Source organism: Hippichthys cyanospilos, chromosome 5 (genome assembly GCF_059441005.1).
Source record: "Hippichthys cyanospilos isolate Australia breed blue-spotted pipefish chromosome 5, RoL_Hcya_1.0, whole genome shotgun sequence".
In the NCBI taxonomy this organism is placed as follows: domain Eukaryota; kingdom Metazoa; phylum Chordata; class Actinopteri; order Syngnathiformes; family Syngnathidae; genus Hippichthys; species Hippichthys cyanospilos.
Window position 1 is genome coordinate 22,453,919 of NC_142373.1, and position 23,254 is coordinate 22,477,172.

Here is a 23,254-nt window from a genome sequence, read left to right on the forward strand (position 1 = left end):
CCTTCACGGTTGCTCCTGCCAGTTTGTTTCTTTCCACATGACTTTTTTGTTACATTTGAATCCATACCATGATTTTCTTTTTTGTAATGAAATTAAGCATACACTTTTTTTTTTTTCCCTGTCATGCACACACATACAAAATTTGACCTCTGCATTGACCTGTCCAAAAAAAAAAAAGAAATAACACACTGTTAATGACACCCGCTCTAGGAGGGGGTCGCTTTAGCGCCCAGGGAGCAGTTTGGAGTTTCGCTGTATTGCTCAGCCATGTGTGAAGAGGGGAAGGTCTTGTCCCAGGATATACCCTATTGACAGGTGACAATCTTAACCACCTGGCAAAGGCTGGAAAAGTTGCTCCAAAGTTCCAAAAGTTGAGCTTTTCCATTAAAAACAAAAAAAAACAAGAAAAAAACAAAATACAGGAGACATACTACAAGAGTGTTAATTCTATGAAATAAAGTTGCAATATTTAAAAAAAATAAAGTGACTTTGTAGGAAACAAGAGTTTGATATCTAGGTTAGACTTTCATGAGAATGAAGTTGTCAAAATTTGGAGAAAAAGTAATTAAATAATTATTTTGATAAAAGTTGTTGCTGACTAAAAAAGTCGTAGATGTAAGAATTACTTTTCAATTAACCAGTGTAAAGTCATTATTGAACAAAAAAAGTATTACGTAGAACACTGTCATTATTTTATGAACACTGAATTATAATGGGAGAAAAAAACATTTTTATTAGACTGAAATCCTAGTTGTATAGAAAGCATAAACATTGTCATTTTTGGCCCATATTGACACATGCCAAATTTGAACATCATGTGAACAAATTTACCACTAGGCTTCCATGCAGTAAAAATTCTCTGGGGCTATTTCGTACAGGGTGAATCAAACTATGCTTATTTAAAGATAACCCCTGCCAGTCGAAAGATGAGGAGGGGCACATGGGCTGCAGAAATGTTTCAGTGTCCAGAAGTTTCCATGGTGTGATTAATAGGAAGGGTAATGTAGTGGGGAAATGAGTAAACACTCCCTTGCTCCTGGCTTTGTGCTTGAGCGGCTTGATGACAAGGGCAGAGCAAGGTGAGAATTAAACAGACCTGCAGAAAAAGAAAAAAGGGAAAGAATAGAGAGCAAAGGGAAAAAAATGTCGGGTGGGAGGAAGGGAGGGAGGAGCGGAGCGTGACAGGCCTGCCTAGCCGACGAGTGGGAGTGGAAAAGGGCGAGAGCGGGGAAGAAAAAAAGACAAAAGTTTCTCCGGAAGAAGACGACGAAGAATAATTAAAAGCGCTGGAGGGAGGGCAGTTTTAATTTGGCATGTAAAGGGCTAAAGATTTCATTTAAAGGCGAGGCCAGCGGCGAGGAGGTTAATAACACGAACAAAGCGGACAGCGCGAGAACATACAGAGCGAGGGAGCGTGTTGGACTTTCACCTGACACGTTTTTAATTATCGGACCTGTGATATTTCCCGCTGCTTGAAGAGAGTGCGCACAAAAGAAAGAAAGAAAAGAAAAATCGAGATTAACTTGATTAACGTTCCCGGTAACCAATTAGACGCTCATAGGAAGACGTAGACGTAACTTGACCGCTTTGCTTTAAAGCTAACCGTTGCTCCCAGCGCCATATTTGAAGAGCGCAGCCCACTGGGAAGGCGACCAGGACGTATCGCGTAGCATCTGCTTTCAACACTGGAAGATGTGCTCTTGATCAGCGCAATCTCGCTCCATTAGCAGCATGTGAAGTTGATGTATCCCAATTATCATAATAAGATTGGCTCGACCGCGTACTCCACGGGAATCCAAACTACTCTCAAACTGCAGCCAAATGATCAAAAGGACTTTGTGAACTCGACCCAAAGTCCCAGCTGCGGGTCTTTTTCTTCTATAGTGCTGGGAAATAACTTTAATTGAATATGACGCATTTCTTTTCTTGTACGTTCGAGCCCCGCTGCTGTAAGCGAACAATAGACAGCGCAAAGCCACTTGTCTTGCTAGATGGCAAACTTTCTTTACCTCGAATGAAGGTTGCTGTGTTAAACGTGTTTTGGGGGAATGGCCTCAAAGATGGTCACGTGATGGTGATAATGGCAGAAGGATCTTAATCGATGTTTACAGGCATGAGATTTAGTGATACTTTGTTGATTTATTTATATTATCACTGCAAACTCTGGGTGGATGAACTTTGTGTCCCAACAAGAACACTATGAAAAACAATTTGAGCTTGGTTCATACAATGAGAGGATTGTCACCAGTTTAAGAGGTCCCACACGAGATATATCTTTACCAATGACTTCCTTATTCCTTGTAATTATTTTTTCTAATTGACGCAAAGCAATTTTGTTGAAGAAAAACATTTACGTACACATTTACAGCAGAGTGCAGGGGCATTCATATTAAACTTTGGAACTCCATTAGTGGAGATATATCGAGGCGTATTTGTTTCCACTACTCCAGAAGATAGATCATGTAGCATTATCTGTTTTATTTCTTCCTCTGCCAGGAAATTGTGTCATAAGTAACAATGCAGCATGCAGTACAATATAAAACTTAACAAAATGAAGCCATGCAACTACATTTCTACAACATAATTTGGAAATAAGTTCCTTGATGTTCCAATTGTTTTGCTCTTAACTTGATAAATATACTGTTCCTGTCACATCATTAAAAAGTATATTTGCTGGCACCAGCAGAAACCCTGTTACAATGCCACATACTCCCTGAAGGGCCTCCTGTGGAACGCATACCACCATTTGACAACCTCTGTCCTAACTCAACTTAGCACAGCACACACATAACAAAGGCTAATAGCGTAGAGTAGCTCCAGGAGTAATTACATTACATTTACAATTATTAGAAATATCTCTCTTAACAGAGCCCTAAACCCTTGGTTCAGGACCATCTTTCAGCAAAATCTGACAAAAGGGCCCTTAGTGATCAGAAGAGGGCGAAAGAGGTCCCAGTTATTAGTTATCTTCCAAGAGACATCTTATTTACTCAATGCAGTAAAGAGCAAAATCAGTAATTGGCTCATGCAGTTAGCCTTGTTGATCTATTTCAGCATGCTACTCCAAAAGTCAACGTTTTCATTTCATTCTTTCTTTCAAAACAAAACTAAACAATAGCCAGGCAAGACTAAAGGAAGGCTCCACAGCAATTCCACACCCTCTTCTCCATGCACAAAAACACACACATACACACGCAGTGGTTGACACATACATATTATATGTTTATCAGCCTCTAATGAAACACTGACAAGTTTCCGCGCGCAAGGGATTCTGTGTTCCATTAATAGTCCTTAACGAACCTTGAGCACGCACCAAAAGGACCAATTGCAACTGACAGCAGAGGGACCCTCAGCCGCGGCCCTCCGGAGAGAAAGAGCCTATATTAAGCATTTTAGTGACGTCTAGACTTGGGAGTCTCTCCGTCATCAGCCCAAGTGGAAGTTGTCGCATTGCATTTCCTGTGACTCACATTACTTGACCGCCGCGTCGGACAAACACAAACGTGTTGGTTCATTTGTCGTCGAGAGTTTGTGATTGATTTATTCATCACAGGCTCAATAAATGTTTGTGATGGATCCCCGGCGCTGCAATTTACTCCAAATTACACTCGGACCTCTAATGACACCTGCATGCAGACATTTGCATACCGCTTATAATAACTATTTCAAACATGTCTCATTCATCAAGCTAACAAACGGGCACATGAGTCAGTTGAAACAGATTTGACGGTTCAATATGTGACTAAATATGTACAATTAATTTTCATATTTATCAAGATTTGCCTTGAGATGTGTTGCATGAGTGATTTCTCCATCATGTTGCACCTCAGAAATACTACAAATGATATTGCTTCATCATAAAAGTGCAAATAAGGCAGTGCTTCTCAATTATATTTTGCTAAGCCCCCCTTGGACAAACAAAACTTTTCGCCCCCCCCCCCCCCGACTCGACACACTGACTATGAATAATAATGGTATCTATAAAAATTATATAAGTATACTGTATCAATTTTAATTTCAACAAAAGAAAAAAAAGCAATATAAATCAACTTTCAACAACTGTTAATTATTGTTTACAGTGTTTGTACAGATTAATAAGCAAGTACCAAGTGCCTGAAAAAAAAAAAAAAAAAAAAAAAAAAAAATATATATATATATATATATATATATATATATATATATATATATATATATATATATATATACACCTTTTTACTTCGCTCCCTGTTATTGCATCACCACTTTGCTGTGAGACGTACAATATGACCTCGCCTAAATTTGACCTCTGCCGTTTACATGTGAATTTTTTAAATTAGCGGTAAAGTCCATATATAACAAATTAAGAGTATAAAACTAACAGGCTCCCCTATGGGATACAGTAAGTTATCATCAGTGACTATTTCTTCATTAGTTAAATATTAAAATAAAACATCATTGCCTGCTAGTGTTGGACTGTGCCTTATCACCGGGCAACACAAATGCCAAGTTGTCCATTTGAAGTTTTTCTACGTACCTCAAAGACATTTCTAATGAACAAGAGCAGTGACATTTGTAATCCACGTAACGTTTCGGTTGCATGGGAACATCTGCCTCAAAGCAACGTCTTTTATTAGAACGTGACAAAACATTTTGTTCTCACTAGAAATAATCGTCTGTATCCTCCACGCTTGTGATTCTCAGTTTATTTTCAAGTCCATTCCCACGTTGAATGTGCTTATGCCTGCGCCGCTCTCTCTTTCTCTCTCTCTCTCTCTCTCTCTCTCTCTCTCTCTCTCTGTCTCTCTCTAGCTCTATCTCTCGCTCTCTCTTTCACACACACACTATCACACACACACGGATAATTCTTAAACAGATGCTCTCGTGCTATGATTAGTTTGCAAGTGTGTAAAGCGCCAGTCGACACGGATGAAATATAGCACAGGTTCATTGGGAGTGCAGGGAAGGAGAAATGTAGCCCATCTGTAATACACTTTGTGCACTAATATCAGCTCCTTTTCTCTGATATTGCAGAGAGAGATATCGATCTGGTAAAATTGTCCCATATTGGAGCTGTCTGTTGTGATATTCATCATGCTGTCACCTCGCAGAAGCACCTGCGCGTTATTAGAAACCCGGCTTTGAAGAGGTTGAAGGGTTTGAGTCTGCGAGATGTAGCAAACAATTCATCACAAGGAATTCTGGAGAGGTGACGCTTGCTGGGGGGAAGATTTATGTGTCATCGGGGTGTACATTAAGAATTATATCGTCACGTAAGAGGACACTGGCGGGCTGCGCCTATACACTGCTGAGTAGGCCTATTTGCTCTTCTGCCATTCTTAAATTGAGTTTTTTTTTTTTTTTGTAAAGAGAATTCCTGTAGTCTTGAGGAATGCAGTAGATCACCCCAATGGAGTTATTTGCGCTAGGTGTGACAGGCTAGTCGATAACAATTGTCACACTCATGGGGATTTTCGGGAATCCGATATTTGCACAGCGAAGCGATTCCGTTTGGTCGGAGGGGTGGTGAAAGCTGTGTCAGCTCTGGGAACGCCATAACATAATAGCAACGCAATAAAGTGCAACTCGTACATAAAGGGATATCAAATAACAATACACTGGTGCCCCACTGTCTGTTTGCATATAATTGCTGTCAAACAAAAAACATGTTTATCCAACTTTTTAATGAGTTTGTTGTCATAAGATTAAAAATGAAATGACAGTGACATGTATTTCTGAATATTTGTTTCCTTCCTCAAAACAAGCAGAAAAGTTGCAATTTAATTTTTGTGTGTTTTTTCCCAAGCACAAATTATCTTTTTGAGAATAAAAATAAGGACAATTACAGTGGACCACCACCCTATTACAAATTGTCTTAATCTTTTGTGCTGCACAGCTTTGATCATTACCAAGACAACGCCATATTTAAAGAAAACCATGGTGGGATCAGCTAAATGATTTGGGCCATTTTCAGCTGAGACAAGGATTGGATCTGAAAGATGCACTGTAAAAATAAAAATAACTTTATTACAGGTAAAAAGAGGTGTGACTTGACAGTTTGACCCACCTTTTTTTTTAATACAAAATAAACTGTTTTTAGAGGTTTTCTTCTACAAAACAACTTTGTTTTTAGGGTTGTTTTATGCAAAATGACCTAGAAAATTGGGTCAAGTTGACCCAACTATTGGGTGGGTCGTCTTTTGAACTTTTCAACTCATTTCCAAGTTGTATGAAAAGAATTATGAACAGTTTGACAGAGTAGTCATTGATCACATGAAATATTCAGGTTAGAAGAAATGTCAGAAAAAATGGATGCTTGAATATCCATCCATTCATTTTTATACCTTTTATCTGGGGTCAGTTCGCCGGGGAAGCAGCTTCATCTGGGATGACTTCACCCTCCTCAGCTACTTCATCCAGCTCCTCCCAGGGTATCCCCAGGCGTTCCCAGGCTAGCTGAAAGACAATAGTCTCTTCAGCGTGTCCTGGGTCATTATCCTGGCAGCACATGCCCGGAACACTTTCCCCAGAGAGTGGGCCTAGTGGCTCCCTTACCCGATGCCCGAGCCACCTCAACAGGCTCCTCTCAATGCAGTGCAGTGGCTCGACTCTAAGCCTCTCCTAGATAACTGAGCTTCTCACGCTAAAGGAGACCTAGACATGGGTGAACGTCCATGCACCCGCGATGATCCTACTAGGATCCTATATCTCGACTTAATTCGGGGTTATTCAAAAACTCCATGAATGACATCCATTCTACAAGATTAAAAGTTATAGGTCTCATTTTGTATATCAGGGGAAAAAAAAAAAAATTATTTCAGCAGGGCTGTGCAAACCTTTGATATGCACTGTTCAGTGACATTGGCTTTATAGCCAAAGCAAAGTAAGATAACAATGACAGCAGGATACTAACAAGCAGTCAATGATAGATTGGCAATTTCTGGCCTGCTGAGAATGCTACAGCAATACTTGTATGTTGGAACTCGTGAGAATTTGGAAGTCCGGAGGAATGCAGTAGCTCGCCCAAATATAGTCATTCATCTGCCAGCCCGTCGATAACAGTTGTAGTGAATCCGACATTAAAAGTTGATCTCAACGTCGTCCCTCCATTCGGGATTTGGAACGCCTGTTATTTCCTGTTCTTTGCTCAAGCAGTCTTCCGCAAAAAGATCACACGCATGTACACAGACGGAATCCAAGTCTTCCGTGTCTTGCGGAGGAGGCGCTTTGATTTGTCTTTAACTGGGTACAAATGCTCGTCTGGGAATGTGCCGGCTTTGAACTAAAGGGGAGGAAGGAGAGGGGGGCTCCTCTCAGATGTTCCCTCTCCTTCCATGCCTGCCTCTTGCAGGGTCTTATTGTTGTATTTAAAACACGGCTTGGCCAAATTGATCAGGGCTAGCGCTGGAGAGTAAACAGTCAGGGGCTTCTACAATGAGGAGCAGGCCCAATTCCTAACCTTTTTGTATGTATACAAACTGAGAGAACACTCAAGTTTGTGTAAACAATTCTTTGCCCTCCCCCGGATCTTTTTTGGACTCCTCCTTCGTATTTAAGTTTCATTAATTATTTGGGAAATCAGAGAGTGAGCGGGGAGGGGGTTGGGATACCGGGAATAAACAGAAGATAATTTTTGTTGACTGTTTCACACAGCATCTCAATCCTCAGTGCAATTAATGCTAATCACCACACTCTTCCTGTTTAGCTTCAACTTGAGTTTGTGTGTGGCTGCTGCTGCCCTCTCAAGACCTTGCAGGAGGAAGTATTAAGAAGGGGATTTAGAAAAACATGCTACCCTTATATGTTCATGACTGTACTATTGGTAACATTTTTATTTAAAAGTATAATTTTGTGAACGCAACATAGTTTTAGTGCATTAAGTTTGGTCCGATATCATAGTAAATTCGGAAGCCAATTTGCTGTGTATTTAAGGGAATACTTTTTCAACCAATAATATTAGATCTTGTTTATTATTGAAATCAAACTATACAGAGTTATGTTTATTAAATGGGGTTATTTAAGTTTCAGTCCTTAACTTCATGAATTCTATATGCTGATTGGATTTTTTTTCTTTTTTTGCATTGGGTTTCTGGTGCTTGAATTTGGGTTTGGAAAACAAAAGTCAATCACCCCCTCGAGTGGACACTGGTGGCGGTCATTGTGTTTGGCATTTATTCCTGTTTGTGAAGGAAGACATGAAAATGGAAGAGCATGTGAGAGTTCTCATTCCTGATGAATGGTATATTGAAATTTAAAAAGCACCCTGACAGCACCTTTGATAGAGGTAGAGTGATATGTCTTCTTTGTCAGAAGGAGCTTGCCAAACACAGAAGCAGCTTCAGTTTAGCCTACTAAATAAATGCAAAGCACACAGCTCAGACTGTAGCCACGGCTAATAACAGCAACAAAGACACAAATGTAGTAAGCCATAGCAAAGCTCATTGAAAAACTAAACTAGAGAACAACCTTTGTGCAGATTTGATCTCTTATCTCAAATCTCTAATATTATTGTGCATGGTAAAATGTGTTATTGTAACAAATGCTTTATTATATATTTTCTTTAAAAATATATATATAAAATTGACATAATCTAAAAATGGCTACCAAAAAATTTAAAAACATCTTAAAATTATATATTTTAAAGCTGAATTTTCGATACCGCTATATTTTTGCTAAAAGTTATCTTAACATCAGAATCTAGTATTGTCCCATGCCTAGTCTCAAATACAGCAAGCAGAAGGTAAATGGCTATGACTACATCTGTTAAAAGTGATTAAAAAATAACTGATGCCCCTTTTATATTGTTACATATCAATATTTTGATCTGACAAAATAATACAATGTATATTAATAATAATAAAAAAGAAAGAACTCTGGTTAAGAGTTTTTATCAGAAAATTTTGGCGAGATTAAAAACAACATTAATAACATCAATTATTACCAATTTTGAATCTTTATTAATCTCTTAAATTTTCCATATTAGTGCCTGGTGTCCATAAAATGGCCATGCTGTTTGTTAGCTCACTAACCAAAAATCCCCAAATTCTGACCTTATGCTAATAATGTGCGGCCTTTTTACTATGGTGTTATCATGAGTAATAGCTACATGTAAAAACTTTATTGATTACTTTTATCCTTTTTTTCAAGAATTTAAACCTCTCACCTTAACCTACACCTCTTCATCATTTTTTAACTGTCACCCGGCTGACAGAAATTAAATTGAAAGCCTTTAACAGTTGACGCCATCTGAAGTCACTCCACGACAATTTCAAACAATAACGACAGGGGAGCCTGAATGAAAATGCGGCTTGATTTCTGTTCTCCAAAGCTTCTTGCTACGGGGCAACCAATTAACTACCCTTCAGGATGACTTTCACTCCTAACTGCCGGTCTGCTCCGCTGCCAGAAAGCGGGATTAATTCTCAATTAATCCCCGCAGCAGAACAACTCCGCCTTTGTCTGCCGGGGAGGACATGAGCATACAACAACGAGGTGACTCCGAGAGCCACCCCCCTCCCCCGCCCCCCCTTAAAGATTGATACGCCCTGTAGACTCGCTCTTCTCAAGCTGAAAATAAGAGCCATTAAAAGGAAATGCTTGACAATGATTTTTGTTTTAGGATTTCCAGCTTTATTAGCCATGCATATTAATGAGTCAATTAATTCCATTCGTCCTGGCGAGTGGCCTGTTTGTTTTTTGCGCCTGACCTTTTATCTTAGATTCGTTCACGCTCGGCTCGCTTTAAGCACCCGCTCCTCGCTGCGATTCCCATAGCCTTGCATCCCAATCAGGACTTTTTATGTGTTTAGCACTAAGGTGCTCCCCCGCGCTTTTGTTTCTGCATGGAACCTTCAGCAAGTGTTCGGCTCCCAAGCAATGTCGAAGATGCTCTATATTATGTTTTGTAATCTTTTTTTAATCTGATTTGGCCATTTGTTGTTGCTTCTTTGTAATCTGTTTTTAAAAACAGAGTTGTATTACTACTAAAAACAAAAAGTGCTGTAAGTCATGCTTTTGAAAGTAGTATTTAAAAAAAAAAAGATCTACTTCATTTTTGCAGATAAGAAACAAACACTCAAAATAGGGATGCTGTGCAAAAGTATTTGAATTTGGCTCAGTTTTATGACAAAATTAAATCTCAGCATTAAAAACGTGGGCAATTTTTCTAAGTGAAATCACAGTTTTTAAAAATTCCTCTGATTGAAGTTTCTTTCCCAGGCTTGTCATTGCCTCTTGGCACCTCATAACAGGGGAGAGGAAGATATAAGATGTACATTTTTTAAAAGTAACATCGTACATGAGGACTTTATCATCTCACTCGGTGTTTTACCACTCTATAACTGCCATCTACACAAGTGACAAAGGAACTTTCAAAAACAATCTTATCAGAATCAAGGTTATAATGAAGTAATCTGGGATTTTTCGTTACATTTACATACTAAGTCATTTTGACTTAAAATTGGTTTTGGATTCAGTTAGTTGAAACAGGTTTTGACCAGGTTTATTCATTTTTATTTTTTTAGTTTTAGTTTCAGTTTTCATTTTTGTAAATGAGGAATGTTTTTTTGAAAATTAGTTAAAAAAAAAAGGTTAGTCAAAAAAAAGGTTACTGAGGCTTAGTCCGTGAAATGACTTCAATTCTCAAATGACAGTTATTAGTTTTAATCTCAGTTTTGTTTTTATGTGAGTAGTATGCTTAGTACAGTTTTAAAAAATGGCCCCAAGACTTTTGTAAAAAAGTAATCTACAATTCTCAAATGACTCTTCGCCCTCCTTTTGCATGGACTTATCACAATACAGAAATGAAATAAAGACATCTCAAATAATCCCCAAAATATCATGTATAATATTAATTGACAAAGGCCAAAATGATGGATATTTTCAGTATAAATATAGTTAGTTTGCTTCAGAAATGTAGGGTGGAGTTTGTTAGTTTTCATTCCTTAAAAACATTTTTTTAATTTTGCCTGCACAAATGTTTTTTTTACCATTTAGTTTTAATTGTTACTTTTCATTAAGAATGATAACTTTGGTCAGAAAAGCGCACCTAAAACCATCTGCAATGTCTGTTACTTCTCAATGTAGTGTTTAGCTCCCACTCAGCATGTAGTAGCAAAAAGTCTTTTTATTTTAGTCATATAGATGCCAGTATGTCCTAAAGATACTTAATAGATTTTGCAGGATTAAATGAATCCAAACAGGGTTTAAGGAGAATGCGTTTTTAAAGATATGTCAGTCGAACATTGCATCATCCATTTATTTATTTGAATCCTTGTTTTTCAGATAGCCCGATTAAAGAATTTCATGACCAACCAAGGCTGTTGTATAGTCAGCCTTCTGATGGGCTAATAGCGCTTTTTTTTTTCTTAGACGAAACATATAGATTTAGTGTTTGAACTGCCTTTCACACGTTAAAATCTCAACATCATCCACATTAGTCAGACGCCACCTGAGCTTACCTCGAACCCCCGTTATGGTCTTGTGGTGGTTTCAGAATGCCTGCCGGATGTATTCTACCCCCTCTCGAAACATGACGGGAAATATGCTGTTATAGCATGCGGAATATTTGCCTGATGGGATTTGTAATAAAATTACGACATTTCCTCTCCATCAGCCTCTCGATCTCTAATTTATGATTACGCTGGCAAAAAGGACATGTTTTATACATAAAGACACAAGTAGCCTCCAGTCTGCCTGAGTAGCCCGTGTCCTGCTTTCAGAGTTTCTCGGAGAGGACAGGAGAAATAATTGAAAAAGTTGAAAAGTGTAGCCACGCTGTGTACGTATCTTGTAAGGGATGCCCAGGAAATGAGATTAATCAGCGCTGCAGACATTGTGCGGCGGAGGAAAAAAAAAAACTTTGCCGTGAATGCCTGACAGTCGTGCTCTTTCTCTCATTTCAAATGTTGGCAGGCTAGCAGGCAGCTCCAAGGGAAATGCGCTCCTTTCATACTTGAGTAATTGATGAATTGTATGCAATATGCAAATGAGAATCCATAAATCTTATGAATGACAGCTTAATTTATGTGAGCCTTAATGAATGCAGGATTAGATTTTAATTAAATATCCTCAAAGGCACCCTGACTGGGTAAGTTTTTAAAGCCTTGTTTTGAAGACTTGTTTCATATGCATCACAGTTCATGAAAAAAAAGAGAGAAATTTCCTCACAGTTTGAAGATAAGACCTGGTCTGTTTTGTTAACCAAAGGCGCTTAATAATAAATACTGGAGCCAATCATATCAACCGATCTCATTTGGGGCATTCCTGGAACTGTGCACTCGCGTACATTTGATTAACTGCATTTACTTTGAGCGCTATCTGATTCCCAACATTTGCTACAGTATCTTTTTAATTAAGAGAATCATCCATTAGGCATGGAAAAGTCAACCAATTAGGCTTTCCTCGTCAGTTCCCGTGATGTGGGAAGCCTGCTTACTCATTATCGCGGACTGTTGATGTGATACTAAACACTCTTACTCTGTAGTTACGGCAGCGGCGGCGGCAATTATGAAATCTTCCTTTTTTGCCATTAATGAAAGGCGCCTTATAATCAGCAATTTATGGTGTTTTAGATGTTTTGTAGATTGAATTTCACAGCTGAGAGGCTTCAAACAGCTCTAATGGAATGCGATTATGAGAAAGTCTCCTCCCGATAGATTGGAGGAGTACAATTGCTTGTCGATTTAATAACTTTTCTGTAAGTTTGAATAATAGTCCTCTTGGAGTCTCTTAAAATGTCTTGTTAATAGTCTTGTTATGCTACATTTGTCCAGCCGGACAAATACGGATTCTTTGCACAGGTCGGATGGCTCAGTGGGACATTTTAGCAAAATGGTCGATTGTAATTGTCTAAAAAAGGAAAAAGGTGACGCAAATGCTGCATTTGATTTTTTTTCATCTTTGTCTTAATCGGGTGTGTTACTTTTTAAATGGGGCTCTTGAATAGTCATGTTAAGCATTTTGTCAGTGGTCAATGAAAGGTTTAAAATACAGTGAGGGAATTCTACTTTTCTTCATCCAACAGACTTGTTGTTTCGTCTTCTGTCGTAAAATGTAAAATACTGTTGGATCTCGTTTCTAACCAAACTGTTTTTTTTTTTGTTTTGTTTTTTTTTATTTCGTTAGATAGCTCTGCATAACAGCATAACAGCATATTTAATAAAATTATAGGAGATACATGCACCACCAAACCAGTCAACCTCATGAGGATAAGCAGCTCGAGATGATGGACGGATGAATAGAAAGAGAGACATATTACTATTGTTGAATAACTTCATTAAAATTGTTTCTACTCTCTGCGCACACTGACAATGAACACACCACTATAACCTAGTGTAGAATATGTGTAATTAGACTTTATTTCATTCTATTACAGCTATTTGAAAAACAATAAAATAAAAAACATGTTCAACCCCCCGGAGAAACACCACTCCAATACAACAGAAAAATGCATATATCGTAACATTTTTCGTTTTACCTCTGAAAACTGTTGGGTCCCCGGGACTCACAATACTAAAAAAACCTAATGGGTCTCAATAGAAATATTTGGAATCCCCAAAATTTTGCTATAAAAAGGACAAGGTAAGTCTAAGGTTCAAACTGCATTTAAAAGATGTGGGCATAAACCAACAACAGATTTTAACAAATCCATCCATCATTCATTCATTCATTTTCTATAGCCGCTTATCTTCATAAGGGTCACAGGCTTGCCGGTGTCTATTCTAGCTGACTTCTATGGCGTTATATTTGTGCCACAATTACGCACGCGCGGAAAAAAAAATTGAGCGGAGAAAATCAAACTGAGCGAGCGAAAACAGATTTTGAGAGCAAGAAAAAAAATATTGAGCGCGTAATGAGAAGAGTTTGAGCGCGCGCCGATGGAGTTTGAACACAGAAAAAGAAATTGCTCGCTCAAAATTCCTTTTTGCTCGCTCGCAATAGCATTCTCCCGCTCAACATCTCGCTCTCGCTCGCGATACTCCTCCCTCCCTCGCTCAACATCGCGTTTGCTCAACATCGAGCTCTCGCTCGCTCGAGTCGTCCTCTGCGCTCGCTCAGTTCTGTTCACGCGTTACGTTTGTGCCACAAAACCAGCCAATCAGAGCTTGTAAAAGCACATTGATTGACAGCTTTGTATCCAATGAGATTGCTTGTTGTGTTCACCCGGAACGAGCAAACGAGAGTGCGTCACATCGACGTAGGCGGGAGGGGTGGGCTTATATTATTAAAGTACAAAAACTAACAAGGTATTTCTGTCAAATGATACAATACAGTAATAATAATAATATTAAAAGTAATTCTCCAGCCCAAGTCCGTGTTGACGCACACTCGTTTGCCCTTTTCGGGTGAACACAGGGCAAACGAGAGTGCGTCAACGGATAGCGTACAAGCAATCTCATTGGATACTAAGCTGTGTCAATCAAAGTGCTTTTACAAGCTCTGATTGGCTGGTTTTGTGGCACAAACGTAACGCGTGAACAGAACTGAGTGAGCGCAGAGGACGACTCGAGCGAGCGAGAGCTCAATGTTGAGCAAACGCGATGTTGAGCGAGGGAGAGAGGAGTATCACGAGCGAGAGCGAGACGTTGAGCGAGAGAGGGCTATCCCGAGCGAGCAAAGAGGAATTTTGAGCGAGCAATTTCTTTTTCTGTGTTCAAACTCCATCGGCGCGCGCTCAAACTCTTATCATTACGCGCTCAATAGTTTTTTTCTTGCTCTCAAAATCTGTTTTCGCTCGCTCAGTTTGATTTTCTCCGCTCAATTTTTTTTTCCGCGCGTGCGTAATTGTGGCACAAATATAACGCCATAGACTTCGGCCAGTCGGTGGGGGACTCCCTGAACTGGTTGCCAGCCAATTGCAGGGCCTACAGAGAGAAACAACCATTCACGCAACCAATCACATTAATCTTAAAATAGTAACATTACTATTAATCATTAAACATTTCAAGTTTTTCATTTATTAAAAAAAATCAGCACGTTTCTATACTTTACAAAATCATCTCGCTGGCCGGATTACACCCATTTGCAGGCCAGAACCGTATGTGGATGCCAAGTAATGTATGAAACATTGCATTGGCAGTGGCATTGGGATGATTTTATTTTGAAGTTACTCCCGAAAGCATGGTCATGACAACGATTTGGTTGTCATCTACTTGATCATCTTTACACGCCGTGCTGTTCATGCCCCGAGCCTCACATCATGAACTGAATTCATGTAAACAAAGCTGTGCTCTTTTTTTCTCCATTGAGGTTCTTTTTTTCCACGAGATCAAAACAAACATGGCAAATGAACTTGTCAAAAATGTACGTTGTCAAGTTTGTTGAATAGAAGAGTAGATGGACGATGATTATTATTTAAAGATACACACATACACATTGATTTGAAAGTATGATTCCCAGTAAAAATGATACATCTGGGCTCCAAGGACCCAGGCAAATGAGAGCTCTGTAATGGGTAAGATATTTTAGGTCTTTTTACAATCCAAATAATGAACCAATCTATTGAGATATCAGATATCTTGGGCCTTTTACAATGGAAAAAAGTATGCACTGAATATAACTTCTCTATTGTTATACTGCATTGAAAACGTGAAGAAAATGGGAAGGTACAGCTTTTGGAATTTCTTACATGAAAAAACGAAGGTAAAGTGGCACCTGGGATAGTTTCTGAACATGCCAATAAAATGCAGGGAAACATACACAAACTGAATTTTTTTGGTAAAAAAGGGGCTTATAAGACATTTTCATTCTCTTACATCAAGAAAACAAGTCAATCTGAACCAACCAGCCAGGTTAGGGCCAAAATAATGAATTATTTGATATTGAATAAATGACAAATAAACACAACGTCTATATGTAGGATGTAGTTTTTGTGGTCATTTCAACTACAATACATGTTCATTGGTAGGTGTTTTTTTTTGGCGGTAGATTTTTGTAGTTATGTAGATATCCTCCATCCTGCGACAGCTTGCTCTAGTAGTTGGTTTAAAGTTTGACTATACATTCCCATGAGGCTCCCCTGGTACCAGACTTGGACGGGTAACAGCCCTGATCCAATCTGATGTTGACAGATATTAGCCACTATTTTACGTAAAAATGTGCTTAATCGACTCAAGGTTAGCCGCCGACACTTGAGCTGACAGTTCCAATCAAGCCGTAGAAAAGCACCGGGAAGTGACCAATCCCGTTGCGACTCCCGAGCCCGAGCCGTCGCCCACACAGGGATCAGGCACCAGACGGGATTTTAAGAGGGGTTTTAGTGCGGACTGAAATGCTGCTAGACCTCTCCACCCCCGCCTCTGGTTGGTTCCTCACTATTTGATCTTCCATATATTGTTCTGCAACAAAAGGTTCACAGTTTGCAAGGCGGATGCAGCTGTTCTGTCCCATCCCTAATAAATAAAAACTGTTCCCCGCCCTCACCAACTCGCCCACAATCTTGATAAGATAAGGACCATGTGACTACCTGCGCCAGGCGTCTGTTTGACAGGTGCAAGGGGAAGCTGATGGAGATAATCCGAGAATAAGTTGAATGCGAGTGCAGATACAAGATGAGGCGCAGGGATAGATGGCTGCATGAAAAAGATGGATGAGCAAATATATTCCCATGTATCATGGTGTGACTGTGAGATTACGATCATCACAAGCAATAGACTGCCAAGGTCAGCAGGAAATATAAATCATCCCATTTTTTTCTTCGCTGTACGTTGAAGGAAATATTTAAAGCGTACCTATCGCCTTTTTGTTAAACAGTTTGCAACAATATACTCTTTTAATCTCAATGGGGGCTAAACATTCAAAGTCCGTTGCAATGATTCAAACAGAAATATCAAAAGTTGCATGAAAGATGATGAACCTCTTTAACGGTAGAACACCAATCACTTTTAGGTCTTCATCTTTTTAAGCACTGACACATTTGGAAGAGGAACTGAACCCTGCATAGTAACTTGTAAATGATTCACAAAACACTTCTCTGTTCCTGGTGTGGTGGTTTGCATGGCCGCCCGATGTTATCTGTACTTCTCGTGTTCATGAACAAGATTGTCGCCGCTGTGCACTGAGCAGCATGTTTTCCCAAAACATTGAGACATGAGAGAATTTTGCTATGTTGCTTATTACCAGTATATATTATGCCAATAACAGTTACAATAGAAACAACCAAACTGCTTCATATTGACTAAAGTAACATGTCTGTGTTCAATATGTCTTTTTTACTTTTTGAATTTCCGTAAATGAATAAATGATTGAATGGATGAATGAATGTTTAAATAAATAAATAAATAAATGATGCATCCTGATTTCTGACACACCCACCGGGAGTAACAGCAGAATGAGTGTACAAATATCAATTATGAGTGAATTCTGAGCACTGTAAATCATGGAGCATGGCAAATGGAGTTTTTTTCTGTGGCTTGTGAACATCATCGAAATCCATAGTAAAAATAAAGCAATCCAGCACTCCAATATGAAAAAAAAAATAAAAAAACGTACATGTCGTCAGCCAGTGGAGATGCAAGGAGCACTCCAGCCAATAAACAAATACAGTACTTTGAAATATTGCATTTGTGCAGTACAAGTTAAAGGTGAAATCACATAAAAAAACAACAACAAAAAAAACAATAAAGTCCCTGTAGTCTAAATACTGAATTTGAATAACAAAATGAACGAAATTCATCTGTTTTCATCATCTCAAAAGGCGGACATTTTCATAATTACTATCAACTGAAAATTACATAAGAGTTGTTTAGCGCTCAGGAAACGAAATCACAGCTCAGCTTGCAAATGTTGTATTATCACACTCAGAAAACAGATGTCTCTCAAATCAAACCAAAATTTTGGAATTGCAGTACAGTGAACCCCCGACATATGACATTAATGCATTGAGCAAGTTATGACTATTTTCCCTAGCAAGTATAACAATGTGCGGACGTTCTTCCTATTTCTTGATTATCTCCAGCTTTGTTTCCATAGTAATCATCTTTTTCTCACTTTAAACTTCTCAAGCAATCTTGGGACCCATGGCTAACCCATTCTAGTTTGAATTAAGCACTTAAATCCACCATAAATACAACATCGTAAGCGCTCAAACGAGAGCAAGATTTACGCCGACCAATAGCAGACTAGCATCTTAGTGACGCAGTGACGCTGACCAATAACAGACCAGTATCTTAGTAACGCCGATCAATAGCAGACCAGCATCTTAGTGACGTATGCAATGGCACATACAGTAGGAATGAGCATGGTGTAACCTGTACAGTTATATGTGTTGACAAGGAAGGTTTATTGTGAATTGCTAAAAGAAATTGTTTTACTTGAAAAAATATGTATATAAAAAATAAATATACACTGACCGCCAAGGTTGAATTTGAAAAAAAATACAGTAACAAGGAGATAAAACACTTTGTATTCCACTTCATATCATGAAAAAACTTAAGCTAGGCACGCCATAGAGGGTCCACTGTATTTATTAAACTATTATTATTGTTATTAAATTCTTTAATACTAGGACATTAAAAATATATATGAAAAAATGTGATTTTGTCTGATTGATGGCCAATCTAATCTATAAGAATCAATCATGGCCTCACAAAAAAAAATTTGAGTTTAAACCTTAAATGGAGCGTTATATTGATGTCTCATAATAAATATGCTTGAGACATCCCAAACCATCCATATCCTGTTACACTGTGCTTTGTAAAATTACGGATGCTAGGTTGCATTAAATATTTAATTTAGAGTTGAATTATTCCATCCAAAAACACAATATTGAATTTTCTATTGATAGTAAGTCCTTCAGGCAGCGGTTAACCCCCCGAGGGAGTTTTTAATCTGTTTGACCTGACCAATAACATAAAAAATAAATAAATATAAAAGCTCATAAAGTCAGCATATTCAGGTCCCTGACGGTCCGTAGCGTCTGTGTTTCTGCCTGACCCGGCACTTTGGAAAAAAGAAAAAAAGGTAAAGAGGCGCTTTGTTTTATCAATAAGACCTTGTTTTCACGGCTGGTCACCACCCCTGCGAACCAATCAATGGGTGCACGCTCCGCTATCGCAAGTGGAGAAATGAAAAATAAACCCCAGATAATCCTTCAGTTAAAAGGTTACTCGGGGCGATAAAAGCTATTTTGTTAATTTATTTACTCTCTGCGGCGGAGAGATAAAGAAAAGGAACAATTAGGGGAATTCTAGGTGAGAGATTTTCAAAGGGCAATGACATTGAGTTAATATTTTATAAGGTCTGATTGGCGGAGACCTGCAGAGGCCTTTTGTTTACACACGGAATGATTCACTCGTTTGTTTGTCGGGCGAGCGAGCAGCGGAAATGGAATAAATATCTTCATGCCTACCTTTTAGGCACGTCAAACAAAAGCCCAGATAAAAGGTTAATGGCTCAATCAGAACCGCCGGAAAATAATATTACCATCTCTGTTGACATAATCGGGTTGGATTCCGAAAGACGGGAGGGCGGCAGATGTGTGTAACAAAATCCACTAAAGGCGGCGCGCTCACTTGGGCTCAACTTATCGATTGATTTATAAGCGATCGTAATCACTGCATTAGCGGCGCTCTGCGTAATGAGATCCCAGTCGCCGTTTCCGTCCCCTTTTGCAATATTCTACGCCCATCACTTCCTGTAAACGGGGGTGAGAACGTGAATGCAATTATCCGGGCTTTTATTGCGTCGGGGCGTTGAAATTGGACTCGTGTTGGGCCCCGTGTAATCCGATTGCCCGCTGCGGCGTAGTATGTTGGCGAGTATCGGGTTTTCGGCGACTGCTGGGTCAACACAAGGCCGCGCCATTAAAGGGGGTCCGGTTCAGGGAAAGTTCATTGCTATTTTCTTTTGGCGACTGCTGCAAAACAAAGAAATAGATACACCGCATATTTGCTGCCGGCGTCTATTTGCCTTGCTTAATTGAAGCCAGCACACATGTGAGGCCCTCAAATATCCTTCGTAGCTCAAACGTAAATAACGCCTGGAATCATTTGTTTCACAAGTGACCTCCCAATTTTAAATATTGTCTCCATTTCTGGCACATAATTTATACCAGATGAAAATGATAAAGGGAGCTGTAAAAATGAAGTGAGAGATTTAGCTGATTTTCTAAACTGTCCTGCCAATTTATATTTCATACAAGATTATGTGCTACAGTGGCCTAGGGAGTGCAGTGGAAAATGAGAACATAACTACACAAGGGCAAAACACACGACACCTGAAACATTAGTCACAGATCATGGCACGAAAATAGTACATCCATGACTTTTGAGTTTCAATATTGACAAAGCCATTCTACAATTTGTTTTTAGATATGTGCCATTCCTCGGCTGATTTTTTCACCTTGACTTGTGAGCAATGTCTCAGTCACTAGGTTCAGGCTCTCAAGTGAAGCAACCTCTCAGTGGAACTTTGGTTCATGAGCAAATCATTTTACAAAGACATTATTGGAGAGAAATATTGATAGTGTGGGTGGGGCAGACTAAATGAATTGTATATTTGTTCATTGCAATGAGAAAATATGATCTGTGACTTATTTGAGTTTCGAGTATGACCATGAAAGTTTGGAGCAGTCAACTTGTTCTTGTACTTGCAAATATTTTTGCAAATGATCAAATGTGTTTGCAAGTACTTCTGAAGAAATACATTTGAAAGAAAAAGAAAAACTGTCGGAGAACCTGTGGTGAATTTTTGCGGACTCGAATGAACCCTGATGAGGAATCAAAAATAACTACCTTTCGCAGACGCGAAATAGTATATATATATATATATATATATATATATATATATATATATATATAATTTTATTTTTTTGGACAGTAACCTTTTCATCTTTAGAGTATGTGGTTGGGGGTACAGATCAACATTTAAGTGGACTCTTAATGAAAAAAAAAGCAACCAAGTGAGCAGATTTTCTACACCCTTTTTTACTTTTTTCTACACTTTTTCTAAAATAACTGCTTTATTGGTCTGAAATTTGATCATCTTAAAATCAGAAGAAAACTGTTTTTGTTCATTTTTTTCATCATGTAAGACCCAAAAGGTTTATACGATTATAAATGATGATAGAGTTTATTAACGGACTTTAAGAATATGTATTGTATGTGTGTATGTAAGTTCTTTTTCTTTATTTACAATTTGGTTGCACTTGTTATCTGAATCACAAATATTCAAGTTGATACGTATTCTTAGTTATAAAAACTCCAACCATGCATGTATTCAGTTCTGCAATAATGGCCTAGTTTTGGACCTTTTTCTGTGCCGGGCTATTTAGGGAATTCAGCATCTGCTGCTTGATAAATAGCCTGGCGCTTTTATTGTTGGAGGCCAGGTTGAGTTCCTCTGCGGACGCCCGGTGTAAGTTGGCTTGACCGTCGCAGATGTGGGACGGCTGTGTTACAAAGTACATTTGTACTACTTTCACTAGCATCTTGTATGCATACAAGCTGACAAACCACTTTTACCTTTTTTCATACGAGAGTCCGCATCTTTTAACGTCACTTTTTTTTGTCCATTTGAGGAGCTCTTTTTGCTTTTTGTATTGTTGGCAAAAAGCCTTTTAGCCGTCACGTAGCCTCCATTGAGGTCTTTCATAAATAATTCAGCCAGAGCACGAGTGAAAGTGATGACAGCAAAACTGTCCACGATCGCCCCCTCTTCTCTGATCAAAGAGGCATATAGAAATAGGAATTACATTTCCAGACATTCCCAGGTTGAGCGGGCACTTGTTACCCCCCCTCGCTCGCTGCCCTCCTCTCACTTTCGCTCCCTCGCCACTTTGCTCTCTTGTATATTTTTTCCCGCCCCCTTCAAAGGGTTGGACGAGGGTCGGCTTTTAGTCCTCTCGAGCCTCGGCGCGAGAGTCAGCACATTCAGACAGACAGAGCAAGCGAGCGCACTCTATTAGCAAGCAGCGAGGTAAGTAAACCTCACAAGACACGGCTGAATAAACTCCACTATTAAGGCCGTTTGCTGCGGATGCTGCCTGTGGGAAATGCAATGAGATGGGCTGTGAGGCAAACGACCGCAATGGCTGATGAGGGCAATGGATTCAGCCACAAGTGTTTAATTTAACAAAAAAAAAAATCAAGCACATCTTCAGTTAAACTAGATTTTAAGGAAAGAGTCTTTTTTTTTTTTTAATTTGTTTATTTTTTGCAAAAAAAAAAAAAAAAAGGTACTGGTGCCACAGTTAATCACTTAATTGACCAACGAGATATAATTATTTTTGATTCTGATTGAATGAATTTAGTAATTAAAATTGTCCAACACATAGTTCTTTTATCCTATTGTTGTTTTTAGGTTTGTTTTCTTTTTAAGTTTGTTTGCTCTCAGAGTCTTCAGAAATACAAAATTCAGAGGTGGGAAATGTATTTAATCTAAACTGTCAAAACTTTTTTTATTGTGGCGTAGCAGCATACTGTCTCTCCCAGCAACTTAACCAATTACGAGACCCTGCTTTAGTTCATTTACGAGTAGAATTACACCTAGTTCATTTACGGTGGGTAAACAAATTAAGCTAGGCATGTGTGAGGACTGATATCAAGTATCTTTTATTGGACTGATACCTAGCCTTTTTTTTAAGGTAACCTACTCCGATTGGCAGTCAATTTTGCTGTCGGTCGGTCACTTGGAGCCATATGAACAAAAAATATGAACAACACATTACAACAATTAAACAAATGCTATTCATTTCATGCAATTTCAACAAAAAATGCTGGATTGGAATACATAGTATGGGCCAAATATTAGGACACATATACTGTCACTGAAGGTATCAAAACTGGACTTTACAAAAAAGGTGATAATTCACAGTATTTAACATTAACTGTCCATTGTGGTGTTTTTTCTTCGAGAAATTTTGTGTATCAAAATGACTAGTGACACCCTAATTGTTGTGGTTATGGTAAGGTATAAACCTTCATGTGCCATTTCCATACCACAAGACACAACTCTGAGGTAACTGTCAAATATTTTTTTGGACCTCTATTCTTACCTTGCTGTCTGCATTTCTCGTTAGCACAAGAACAAACATATATCTCTCAGTGGAGAATGTAATTGTGGTTTCTAGTGGAACACAATACATCACATTTGACTGCTCAATCTTATTACCAGAAAAATAATTCATTTGAATGGGTGGTTGTATGCGGGAGGGGCGGACAGCGTCGGCCAACACCATTCGACTATTTGATTTCTGGCCTTGTTTTGTCTGTTTGAAATGAACGCCATGTTGTTCCGGTTTTGACTGATATTTGAAAGATTCTAAACAAGAGCCCCAGCT

General features: G+C 38.8%; 1 protein-coding gene across 2 annotated transcripts in view; it reads left to right on the forward strand.

The window, feature by feature from the left end:
- Positions 1–23,254, forward strand: part of dachd (dachshund d) — a 155,289-nt gene that overhangs the window by 55,658 nt on the left and 76,377 nt on the right. The gene's annotated exons all lie outside the window — the stretch shown is intronic.